Raw genomic sequence first — 9,402 nt, forward strand, 5'->3', positions numbered from 1 at the left:
CAGAGTCTAAAAATAAAGTTTGACTTTATTCCCCAATCCCAATGCCTTACATGCCTCTTGTCCTCAATACTGTGTAGTAATTAAATATTTGTGTGGAAAAATAGAAACTGTTGAAAAATCAAAGAACCCAATTATGAAATAACTTATTGTCCCAGCAGTTGAGCAGGAAGCAGGCTCCTTCATCTCATTCCACTTCTTTCTTCAACACTTATCAATTAGCTAAAAAAAAAAATTTTGAAAGGAAACTATTCATCAACCTATCTGTAATGAGTTAAAGCAGGGCAGGGAATTACATTGATTTACATTTCCTCTGCCATCCCTTACAGAAACAAACCAAAAGAAAAGAGTATAACTGGATTTTGGGCTTGGCCAACTAGTAATAAATTATTCTGAAGAATAAAAATGACCAAGGGATCCACTGATATTTGTTGTTTAACATAGAAGAATGTTAACTTATTCTGCTTAATTCTCCCATATAGGTTAGGAAGCATCCATTTTCCCAAAACAGAAGGAAGAGGAGACTTTTTTGCTCTCCAGCCCACTCTCCAATGCTCTTCTCTTCTGTGGTAACATTTCTCTTTGGCACTCTTTATCTGTTTAACAATTCATTCACTCAACAAACATTCATTTTTATCATCACTCCACTGTTCATATACTATCCTTCCTGGTTTTTTCAACTCCACAGAGCAAGATGCCCCTCCAAGATTAAGCTCATCCTCTATATTCTCATTGTTGTTGTTCAGTCATGTCCACCTCTTCATGACCCCATGAACCTCTGCCCATGGGATTTTCTTAGCAAAGATAGTGGAGTGGTTTTCAATTTACTTTTCTAGTGGATCACCAATCCATAGGCAAATAAGGTAAAGTGACTTGCCCAAGGTCACACAGCTAGAAAGTTTCTGAGGCTGAATTTTAACTCAGGCCTCTCCTACTCCGAGCCCAGCACTCTATCTACTGTACCACTTAGCTGCCTCATTGTCATGCAGCTAACTCAAGCCTTAAATGACACCACCTTTCTCAGTCACCTCTCCCCTCTGAATGGAGGGCTAGAAGAGAGAATACCAAACTCCTCCCATTGCCTTCCTTTGTAGAGGGAAGAAACTGAACTTTGGGGCTTACCATGCTATGCATCTGTTGCCCTACCTGTTTTTTCAACTCCACAGAACAAGATGCCCACATGCTGGATAGCCCCTGATGTCCCCCTCTTTCCTACCTCTTTTTGCATGTTTTCTCCCCCCTCATTAGACCATAAGATCTTTGAGGGCAAGGACTGTCTTTTTATTAATTGTATCCAGAGCACTCATCACAATGCCTGGCACATAGTTCGTACTTAATCATTGTTTATTGGATGATGGTGATCATCAATAACAACAAGCATTTTTAAGGGCTTACTGTGTACCTGGCACTGTGCTAAATGCCAAGATATAAGACAAAGTGAAACCAGTCCCTACCTTCAGGGAACTTACATTCTAATGGGAGAGACAGTATGCAAACAATTATTCAAATCCTAGACATTACTATGTACAAGGCATTTTGTCAGGCACTGTAGGGAAAAGAGAAATGAAGACATAGGCCTTTCAAAAGCTTAAAATTTAGTAGAGAGGGATAAGACAAGTAAGTATACAATTGACTCTAATATAGTGCGTGAGAATTTCTATGAAAGTCACAAAGTAAGTTGCATGGGAGTTCAGAAGAGATTACTTCTGGCAAGGGTAGAGGAGAGAATCAAAAAACTTTCACATATGAAATGTCATTTGAGCTGGGCTTCCAATAAAACATCTAGTTGAATATCTAAGTGATTTCTATGCATGCATACTTGAAGAATAAGAAGCATTTTAATAGGAAAAGCTGAAGAGAAGGGCATACCAGGTGAAGAGAGAAGCATGAACAGGAAAAGGAAAGGCAGGACACATTTGTGAAAGAGCCAGGTGGTCCAGCTTAGCCAGAATGTAAGGTATATGAAGGGAGATCAAGAGAAATAAGGCTGGAGACAGCCATGAAGAGCCTTAAATGTTTAACCTTCACTCCATTGACAATGGGAAGGGATTGGTGATTTTTCAGCATTTGCAATCAGAATTAGAGCTGGGTACAAATATGAATTTGCTAACAGTGTGAAAGATGACTTGGAAGGGGAGATAGTAGAAGTGGGAATACTAACAACAACCTAAGTAATGCATAGCCTATAGTAGATGACATTCTCAGACTAATATAGCTAGAAGAGACATTCCTTAAAAATAATCCAGCCCAACTCTTCCCTTTTACAAATGAAAAAATTGAGCCCAGAAATTACTTGTCTGAGGTCATACAGCGAGTGAGCAGAAGCACTAGACCTTAAATCCAGTTTTATTGACCCTAAGTTCAATGTTCTTTGCATAATACAACACTACAATTCTGTCTTCATTTGATTTTTCACCTGAGGCTAAATTCGGACCCACCAGAGTGATAGCAAAGAGTAAGTCTCTTGTTCTATCTGACCTGGTAATAGGCCAAACCCCAAGAATGAGAGATAAGAGAAATTAATTCTGCCATCCTCAAAGATTCCTTATCTGATTTAAATATGAGATTGCTCACTTTCATAAAAGTTTATCTGTTTTACACCAATATTCTCTTGTCATTGCTATGTGATTACAAATCATCAAACACTAAGATCTCAGAACAATCAAACTTGTAGCTAACTCAAAATTTAAAGATACATAGTAGTCATAAATAAACTGTAATATGTTTCCAAAGATCACTTTCACGTGAAAAGTGGCATAAAAGGCATCAAGGAGAATATGTGTGACTAGCCAAAGAGATGTTTTAGTCATTTACTGAAAATAACAGACAACAGATGGAAAACCTGAGCTGTACATTGAGCCACAGAAGGTATTAAAAGATCTAGGAAAGGACCTCCAATACATCATGTGGATTCTCTCTAAAGAACTCATGGAATGACAGAAATAGGTTATATAAAATGAGAAAGCAAAGAAAGGTTGAGATTTGCACCAGTGGGGAAAGTATGCACACTAATGAGCTCATATATCCGTCAAAATGAGTAAGAATCTGCTTTTATTTCCTTACTTAGCTTCCTATTATCTTTTCTGATTCACTCAGCATTGGGAATTTTTTTACAGGGTTGAGTATAGTTGGAGTTCTTCATGGCTGGGTGCATTAAAATCATAACTTGTAAAACTAAAATCGAAACATACTACATTTGTCTTCCCCCTTTATTAACCTAGGGAACATTCCACAGATGATAACTATAGAGGAATCAGGCTTGGAGTAGAAATTTTTGGCTCCATTTTCTTATAATACTTCCCAGTATGATACTTCCAATCCCAAGAAAGTAAAAAAGAAACCCAGGTTTAGTCAAGAATGTTAAAAATAAAGTGTTCTATATGTAAGAAATAGAACCTCTTATGAAAGAAAAACAAAAACTAAAATCTCAGAGAACCAAATAAATTATTTTGATCATGTATGAATTCATAAAGAGGAATATTAGTTAATCTTGAGCTTTTCCAAAGAAAGAAAAAACTGATGGAATTTGTTCCTGATGAGATGGGATGTGAATGAAAAACTTTTTGTAAAAGACTGGAGTAAGGAATCAAATATAAATGTTGCACTTTTTAGTAGATCTGTTGTAAAGATATTAGGTAATCCAGATGTGGCATGTGTCCCTATGAAAATAAATTTAAGGCTAAAGGAAAATTAAAATTAAGATCTTTGGTGGAGAGTAGAGAAATCATCATTACCAACAAACATTTATTGGACCCTTGCTATGCATGGGGCACTATACTCAGGAATATTTGGGTAAGACAAGAAAGTTACTTACACTTTGATATTTTAATAGGTACTCTTTCTACCAATGTTGATCTCAACTCCTCCGTGTGTTCTCATTGAATGACATTCTTGTGCATGTCTTTCTGTAAACACTCCATAAAGAATATATTAACACCATGGAGGCAAGATACCTTATAAGAGAGTGTACCCTATGAGTTTTGCCAAAATGCCAGAACACCTGGTTGTCTGTGTGTAGTGCCCATCCATGGCAAATATCCCATTGAACTAACTCAATGGCCTGGCCATTTGCCTGTTGTCAAAATATACCACATAAATGTGCCTTATTCATCCCTTTTGTTTTTCTACTGTGAATAGTTAAGCCAATCTCTTTCAAATGATCACAGTTGTCACTGAGGGGGCCTCATATTATTTCAAGGATTAATGTAATATCATCTTTTAACAAAAGAATTTGGAGAATTTCATTACTGATAGGGAATTCTTCTATTTGAATATTGTGCAGACTATCCCCCATGACAATCGCATACACCTTAAATAAGCATATGTCTCCTTGTTTTATGCCTCACTTGATATTGATATTTATCAAATCATTGAACAAAGTGGTTTCTGTGGTGGCATCTGTCATAGAATCTCATTTGACTTCAACATATGCTTAGTAACTACATTATTTGAGGAGATTTTTTCAAGAACTTGAATTTGTTCTACCAAGTCAAATGTTTTTTTAAAAAGATACATCAGGATTTTTTATTCATTTTTATGACTATGAAGACATAATCTGCTGTAGAAAATGATCTTCAAAAGCCTAACTATTCCTGTTACTCCTAGAATTGGTATTATAGTTGTGACCTCTCTCTCTATCTCACACCTCATAGGATTAGAGTTGCATTATAATATAGAGACCAAAACTTAAATTGGATGTCTCAGGAAGCTTCATTGTCTATATCAACCTGGCAAAGCTCAGGGAAGCAGATTGCACTAGGTAAAACACTTCCCTAAACTAAGATTTAAGTCATATTTAAATTCATGCCAAGTTTTTTTATGAATTCAGTTTCTCCCACTGTGTCCCAGTCCTTTCAGGAGGCTGTTTCCTTACGGCCCTAATCTTATTCTCTAATAATCACTAGACCATAATTGTTTTTAACCTTTTTCCTTTTTCTTGCACATGTGAACCATACCATAGCTTTTTCAGAAGAGGGTTACCTAAAAGATACCCAGAATGAGTTTTCACACTTCAATGGACCTTTGAGGAGCCTTTGGTGGCTAGTTCATATATGTTTTATCTTGTGGTCAAGGTCATTTATCTCCTATCTTCCCAATTAAGACTCGTCTTTGGCACAAGGACAGATGCATGCCAGCAGCTTCACCACAATTCCTCCCCAATAAATATTAACATTAACTGGACATAGCAAGACCCCTTAAAACTTAAAACAAGCTATCTCCCAAATGCCTCTGTTTGTTACAACCTGGCTTCACACTACCTTTGAGGCCTATTACACATTACTGTCCTTCATGCACTCTATATTCTAGCTACAGTGGCCTATTGGCTGCTTCCATGTATGCAACACTCCATTTCCTATCTTTATGCTTTTGCCCAGGTGGTTTCCCATGTCTGAAATCTAGAATGTCATCCCCTTCATCTTCATCTGCAGAATCCCAAGACTCAGATCTAGTGCTACCTCTTATACAAGTCCAATCTTGATCTGCGCAGCTGTTAGTGCCCTCCCCCCAGAAATCACTTGGTATTTATTTTGTATATAATTTTACATTTATTCGCTTATGTTCATGTTGCTTCCAACCAACAAGATGTAAGCTCATCAAGGACATGGACTATTTCATTTTTGTCTTTGTGTCCTCAGAACCTAGCACAGAACCTGGTAGACAGTAGGTATTTAACAAATGTTTGTTGAATGAACAAATGGTGAAAATATAAATCATTCACATAAAAATTTTGTGGAAGACAGAATGGTATGGTGGATGAGAGAGATGACTTCCGAGTCAGAAAGGTCTGGGTTCAATTCCAGTCTCTTCCCCAAACTGGGTGTGTAACCCTGGACAACTCATTTAACCTTTGAGTGTTCACTTCCTCACATAGTACCATCTAATACAGTACTAAGGTAGTAGAGAGCAAATATGCTCTTTCCACTATAGCTAAAAAGACAGCAGATCTGTTGTAATTTATGTCTATTTATTATCCCCTTGTCCTCTCATTTTCAAATGTTCCTAGAATTATCTAGTTTAGCTAGTTCTCTCTCTCTCTCTCTCTCTCTCTCTCTCTCTCTCTCTCTCTGTGTGTGTCTGTCTGTCTGTCTGTCTGTCTCTGTCTCTTTCTCTGTCTGTCTGTCTTTCTCTCTTTCTCTCTCTCTCTCTGTCTGTCTCTCTCTCTGTCTCTGGCTCTCTCTCTCTCTCCATCTGTCTCTGTCTCTCTCTGTCTCACTCTCTCTCTCTCTCTCTTTTGGTGAGGCAATTAGGGTTAAGTGACTTGCCTAGGGTCAGATAGCTAGTAAGTGTCAAGTCCCTGGCCTGAGACCAGATTTAAACTCAGGTCCTCCTGACTTCAGGACCGGTGCTCTATCCACTGGACCACCTCGCTGCCCCATAGTTAGCTAGTTCTCACACAAGCTTTCTAAAGGGTTACTTTGCCTTCAAATGAATTTTTTGTTTTGACATGCAATATCACTCATAATTTCCCATCATCCTTCTGTAAAATTTTGAAAATTGTCATGTACTTCAAGTCAATGCTATCCTTGGCTACTATGTCCATTCCCAGGGAGGAAATTTGGAGCTAAAAATTTACTTCTGTTTGAGTTGTGTAGCCTTTGGCATTTTTTAAAGTAAACTTTTCAGGGGCAAGAGGTTAACACTCTGCATGCCAATATTTTTGTTTTCATATTCTTAAAATGAATTAGCCTAAATTAACTGGGTAATGATTTGATTTCTCCTTGAGTAATGATTTGATTTCTTTTTTAATAATTTATTCATTTATTTTTAGTTTTCAACATTCACTTTTATAAGAGTTTGAGTTTTGAGTGTGCAATCTGATATAGGTTCTACTTATACATTCATATTAAGTATATTTCCCATTAGTCATGATGTAAAGAACTATTAGAACTAATGAGAGGAACCACGAGGATGAAGCAATAAAACAAAGCAACAAAGGAAAAGGAGAGCAAATGGTATGCTTCCATCTGCATTCAGACTCAATAGTTCTTCCTCTGGATGTGGATAACATTTTCCATCATGAGTCTTTTGGACTTGTCTTAGATCCCTGCATTGCTGAGAAAAGCCACGTCTATCAAAGTCAGTCATTGCACAGTGTGGCTGTTAGTGTGTACAATGTTCTCCTGGTTCTGCTCATTTCACTCAGCATCAGTTCATGTAAGTCTTCCTAGGTTTTCCTGAAGTCTGCCTGCTCATGATTTCTTATAGCACAATAGTATTCCATTACATTCATATACCACAACTTGTTCAGGCATTCCGCAATTGATGAGCATCCCCAATGATTTGATTTCTATCACTAAGATCTGAGGAGTCCTAGGAAATAGTTACTCTTTGATATCATCCGAAACAAGCTTCCCAAGAGCCTAAAAACAAAGAGAGAGCATATTAAGAAGAAGAAAAATCTTCCAAAATCATTGCTGGTCCCTTTTTGAAATGCCTAATGACAGGAGTACATACCTTCCAACCTGGACATTCACATCTATTAACTTCCTCATAATGGTGATGAAACTCAAAGGCAAAGATGTTTCAGAACAGAATGATCAACATGTTTTAAAAAAAGATATTCAAGCATTTGACTATTTTATGATATATGGCTAATGACAGCCATATGAGACTACTACTTTGGAATTCACATTTACTCAATTAAAGTATAAAAATATATATTCAGTCAATACAGACATTTGCAACAAGACTGAGGCGACTTGCAAAAACAATTTAATCCTATACCCTAGCCTTGATTTCATTGAAAGGGACCAAATGAAAACAGAAAATTGCCCCTAATTTTCTCTGAGAATGAACTGCTTGGGGTAAAATGACATCTTCTTTCTCCTGCCTATTATAGATATTGTAGAAAAACCTCTATGTGAAAATTCAATTTTTTGTCAAATCCTTATTGCCCACAATCAAACTGACAAGATAATGCTGTTTTTCTTTTTCTTTTTTTAATGTTAACCCTTTATATTATAACCTATGGTATTAGAATGATATTAACTAAACCTAGAGTTTGGGGAATGAAGGCTTTGGTGAAACACTCTGCACTATATTTTTAAAAAGAGAAAATTTCTAACTTTCTGCTCTAGAAAGTAGAGTATTACATCTCATTCCAATTCCCCAAAGATCTTTTAATGTCATGTTATTATGCAGATCCTTTAAATTTTGTTTTTTGCTGTTAATTTGAGCAGTTTTAAAAATTTTGTAGATACCAGCATAATTTGGTGTGCAGCCAAATAGGAAGGTATATGAATTCTAGACATTCTTTTGATGCAGTACAAGGTTGAAAAATATGGAGCAAATTTTGTCTGGCAACATTCCCATTCCAGTTGAAGAAAAGTCCCTAAGTTGTAAAGAAAAAGAAATGTGAAATAGAGTTCTCTGGCCTAATGCTTACTTACGCTAGGAGAAATGCATCATCTTCCTACCAACTTAGTTGTGACTCAAGAATCAAGATAGTTTCTTATCAGATTATCATTCTTTCCTGAAACTTCCCTTCTACACCTAATATACTCTAATAGAAAGACAAGGAGTATGATGCAATATAAAGAGCATTCGATATGTAGTCAGGAGACCTTGGTTTGAACACTGGCTCTGCCACTTTAGATTGATCATCTGATAGTATGACTTGTGGGACTTTGGACAAGTCATGTAACATCTTTGGGCCTCAGTTCTTCACCTGTAAAAGAAGAACGAGAAGAATTTCATGAGCTGCCTCACGGAGCTATCATGGAAAAAATTATCTTATAAACATTCAAGTACTATAAAAATGTGATTTCTAATTCAAAAATCAAGTTTTTAAATGGTCCTTCAGAATACAAACATGGGAGAAGAAAAATCTGGTTCAGAGTTAAGGATAGTTGTGTGAAATTTAGAACTGGAAGGAACATTAAAGATCAACTAATCTAATCTCATTTTGCAGATGAGGAAACTGAGTGCCAAAGAAGTTATTGACTTGGTCATGGTCACATACAAAATAAGGAGCAGAGGCAGAATTTGAACTCAAATCCTCTGTATTCAAATATAATGTCCAAGTAACTAGTGAATAAACTTTCTCCCCCATCCCCCTCCTTTAACATCTCTAGTTCAATAAAAAATAGTGTACAACTGAGGCACAGAATCAAAGAGCTTAGACCTGTGAATGGCCTTAGAGGGTATTATAGCAGTAGTATTATAGTGTGTTAGAATGGACAATGAGCAGAAGAAATCATGATGAGGTAATTACTTTTTCTTTTTAAAATCCCTTAGAATGTGCCTCATACCCTGAAGGCTTTTTAGATCCGATTCTGGTATTACTTCAGAAAGTAAAGTGATTTCTCTGCCTCCTGCACATGTTCCTCCATTAAGGATAGTGGATGAATTCCTATGGATTCCTATAGATTTACCAATTATGCCCAGGGGGAAAATGAAGCTTGA

This window comes from Vombatus ursinus, unplaced genomic scaffold (assembly GCF_900497805.2).
Source record: "Vombatus ursinus unplaced genomic scaffold, bare-nosed wombat genome assembly UNPS02009205.1, whole genome shotgun sequence".
Taxonomy (NCBI): domain Eukaryota; kingdom Metazoa; phylum Chordata; class Mammalia; order Diprotodontia; family Vombatidae; genus Vombatus; species Vombatus ursinus.